We start from the raw sequence: 4,160 nt of genomic DNA, 5'->3' as shown, positions 1-4,160 counted from the left end.
CTAACCTGTAGATATGGTGCTGGTTGTTCCTCCCCAGGTGCATCACCTTGCACTTGTCTGTGTTGAATCCCATCCTATTCTCATCTGCCCACCCTTGTAACCTGTCTAGTAACAGCATCCACTGTTGTCACTCTCACTGGCCCCACTCTGGGCCCCAGAATACTCCAGTCAGGACTCCTCTAAGATCCCTCCATTCAGGCAGCGTATTCCACCTTCATTTAGGCTGCCTAGCTCCCTGAAACTTTTTCCCCTCTCAGGCATGGTCCTCCTGGGACCTTTGGCCACACAGGCCCTGGTCTTTCCTCTAAGGCCAGTTGGAACCCCAGGCCCTCAGCTCTGGACTTCGCTTGCAGTGGGCCCCTGACCCTTTCGACCGTTCTGGTCCTGGCCCCGGCATTGACCAGTCAAGGGTACTCTACATCAGGCCTCTGAGCCTCTAGTCCCCACTCTCTCCCGCGTTCACCTGTCCGACCCTTCTATGGGCAACCTACCCCAGTTATGGGAGCTAGGGTTATTAAGGCAACCTGACCCACGTTTCACCGGGGTGGTAACTGGCCTGGCATTTCCTGGGGACTCCTGCACCACTGAGAGCCCACCAGGCCACCCACTCCTGGCAGGGTGCAGCTTTACGTCACGCCCAGGACCAGGAGCCTCCAATCCATCCTCTACAGCTTCTGCCCTTACCTCCAGGTTGTTCCAAGCAGCCAGGCAATGTTACTGCCTGGCCTGCCAGCAGGGAACTGTTCTGTTTATGTAGGCAGCCAGAGATCTAACATGGCCACCGCAATCAAGCACCTGCTGGATGCTTGGCTGAGTCCTTAAAGTGGCAGGCACCAACAGTGCTCTGCCACAGCGACATACCTGTAGAAGGTGAAGTAAATGTTCTTCCACCAATCTAAAGTATTTTCACAAGTAATAGCAGTATTGATCTAATCCCATAGTCCTCATATAGATATAGGAGAGCTTTTTGTCCCAAAGAATGACTGCAAGTTTGGTCCCATATTGATTTTACATAGTACAGTTACTTAGGTAAATTATATATGACTGGCATTTCTCAGAAACAGCTGTCATTTGGTAAATATGGACGTTCCACAAGACTGTTTTGTTGCTGACATGAAAGTCAAGCTTTTTGTTTTACTAAATGCAAGGCTTACATAAAAGTAGCTTTTATTTCTTTAGAAAGAAATCAGAAAGGTGCTTCTTTTTTTTAAATTTATTTTCATGATGCCTAGAAACTGAATCAAGCAAAATCATACTCTTCATATACTCAGAGGGCACATCCAGATGAGTGTGGCCGTGCAGTATGTGGCACTGCAAATACATCTGCAGCACAACACACTGCACATTCAGATGTTTCCTGTGCTGCAAGGACATTGCCCGTGCATGCGCTACTCTGTTTTTTTCCCCAGGGTCAAAAAAACCTGTGAGGGGAAAAAAAAACAGAGCAGAAGAACCACAGGCAGTGCATGCTGCTGAAAAGCAGAGCCAGACCACCTGGAGCCATGCAGTGGCTGGAAGACAGGCTCTGCCTGGCAGGATTGCCTCTGCTGCAGCCCCAGGAGGCCTCAGCACTGGCCCCAGCCTCCCCTACTATCCTCGGGGTAACTTGCCACATGCCAAAGCCCATGTGGCACAGGAGTTCCCTGGAGACAAGTAGCTGCAGCACGAAGTACATCACTACTGCTTGCCCCCAGAGAACCAAACATCTGCATTTGTCTAGATGTGGCCAGAGGGTGTATCTAAATAAGACACTTTACTGCTCATTAGAATAATTAAAGCACAGTAAAGTGTCACCATCTACACATGCATGGGACTTACTGTACATTAAATTAATCTAATGCTCCATTTTCTAGTACCACCACATACAGGCACTAGATAATCCCTATGTGGTGGGGAGACAGCTGTCCCTGCAACCGTTACATCTCTCCCTGCCTGGTAGAGATTGGGACCAGCCCCTGTGTCCCTACCAGGCCTGAGGGCTGGTACCTGGAGGAGTATGGAGCTACCCCTTGCTGCTGCAGGGGGGCAGAGCAGGGCAGGAGCAGCCCTGGATTGGACTGGACTGGACTGGACTACTCCTGTCAAGCACAATTTGCTTCCAATGGGGGCCCACATGTAGATATGTACCCAGGAATGTATTTTCTGCATGAATTACACATGTAGATGAACCCACAAAAGACTGTATTTGTTAGAGAGGACTATATTTTAAACAGTTTTCTTTTATTGCCCTGCCAACAAAATAAGCTGCCTATCTAAACACTGGGGAGAGTTCATCATGGAATAACATTACAGAAGTCAATGAGGGTGATTGCTGCCACAGAAAAAAATCACTAGAGATTAGTTGGGAGTCATCTGATGTGCCAGGAAAGAAAACTGAAATCTTTTGACTTGGTGTTTTATAGTTTGACGCTCCCCTTTGAAAAACTGTAGTTCTGCTGTTCTTCTAAGATGCATTAAAATGACAAAAAAATCAGGCATGCAAACAAAGAAAGGAAGGAAGAAAGAAAGGAAGGAAGGGAGAAAGCAAGCAAGCAGCACAACCAATCAATAACATAATGTAACTTGCTTAGCAGAAACTGTTATACTAAACACAAATTAAAGAAACAGTGGAATGCATCTGAATAACAACCATTACCGTGCAGCTTTCTGGGGATTCACCAGGATGTTATGATAGCTAGTAACTAATACCTGTTTTATTGTGCTTTTACTTCAAGCCTCTAAAAGGAAAATGAGAAGTGAATACAGTGTGTGCGCACTAATTTAAATCTAAATGATAAATTGTGTAAATACTTTTTAAAAATAAGTGTTATTTTTATAAAGAATTGAGTGACAGCACTTACAACAGAGAACTGAAGGAATGTACTGGTACTTTCTACCTCCATTTCTCCATGTTACTTCAAAGTAAAAAAAGCCATGCAGTTTCCTATATTATGAAATATCAGCTCTTTATCTCCAGGCTAAAGGAAACTGCTAGTTCTGTAATCTTTGAAGCCTGTTCTGTTATGGAAATCCTAACATACTCCTGACTATCTGGATTTAGTGTTGTGGAAGACAGAGGTGCAAAACCATGGATGTTTTATCTCACCAAAGGCATGGCTTCTAGAATTATGTAGGGCTAGCCTGAGTACCCTAGAAGCCCATATTAGGAAAGTTGTGTGGTAAAATTCCCTATACTCTAAAGCATTTTATGACACACACAGCAAAATTTCCCTCTTCTTTCCACAAGTGTAATCAGTAGCAGAAACTGCATTGTCAGAGGAAATCTATGCCCCAAGGCTTTTGATCCTGGCTTAGCAATAACAAAATGTTTTTTTCATTTTTTTCAATGGATACATAAATTATCTGGATCTTAGAACAGCACCCATTATCTGTATATGCTTATGAACTTTTGGTAGACAGATTTTAATGTAGGTCCAACATTTTTGAAGGTTAAGTTATAAATTAACTTTGTAAAAATGTCTGAGGAATAATTTAATGGTACTGAACTGTATTTACATTTATTTAACCTTTCAGCCTCATTAAATTTTTCTTTGCATTGAAAGCAGAATCTCGATATTTACTTAAAGTGCTATAAGTTAGAGCAGGAGCAAACTGAACAGACATTCGCTGTTCAGAATGAGGGCTCAGAGCCTGCCCACACTGGCCTAGTCCAGCAGCTTGGGGGCACTCTCATGCACCTCTCAGGAGGCTGCCAGAGCAGCCCCTCTCCCCAGCCCACCTCCCCACCAGCAAGCAACTGTCAGCAGCAACCGTGGAGAAAGAAGGGGGGGGAGGGAGTCCCCATGCCATGTGTCCCCCCCCACCCCCCAGATTGCTGGGTCAGGTCTTGGGGTGAAAGGGCTGGGCCAGGCTGGATCCATGTGTCAGGGGGGCTCCCCCGACTCCTGCCCCAGCCTCTTGACAGCTGCAAACAAGAGCTGCAACATGGGGCTGCCTGACCCACCTTTTCACCATACTGAGGACTGGGTGTGGGGGAAGGAAGCATGTGACAGGGGGTGCCCTCTTCCCCCATCTCCAGTTCCCAGCACCATGAAAAGCTAGGCAAGGCAGTCCCATGCTGCCACTCCTAGCTGCAGCTGTCAAAAGGCTGGGGCGGGGGGGGGGGAGGGGGCCCCCAGGCCATGGGGTTCCCCCCAAATTGCTGGGTGGGGGGGGGGGGG

This window comes from Gavialis gangeticus, unplaced genomic scaffold (assembly GCF_001723915.1).
Source record: "Gavialis gangeticus isolate Ggan-Ray unplaced genomic scaffold, GavGan_comp1, whole genome shotgun sequence".
NCBI lineage: Eukaryota > Metazoa > Chordata > Crocodylia > Gavialidae > Gavialis > Gavialis gangeticus.
This window is presented reverse-complemented; position numbering follows the sequence as displayed.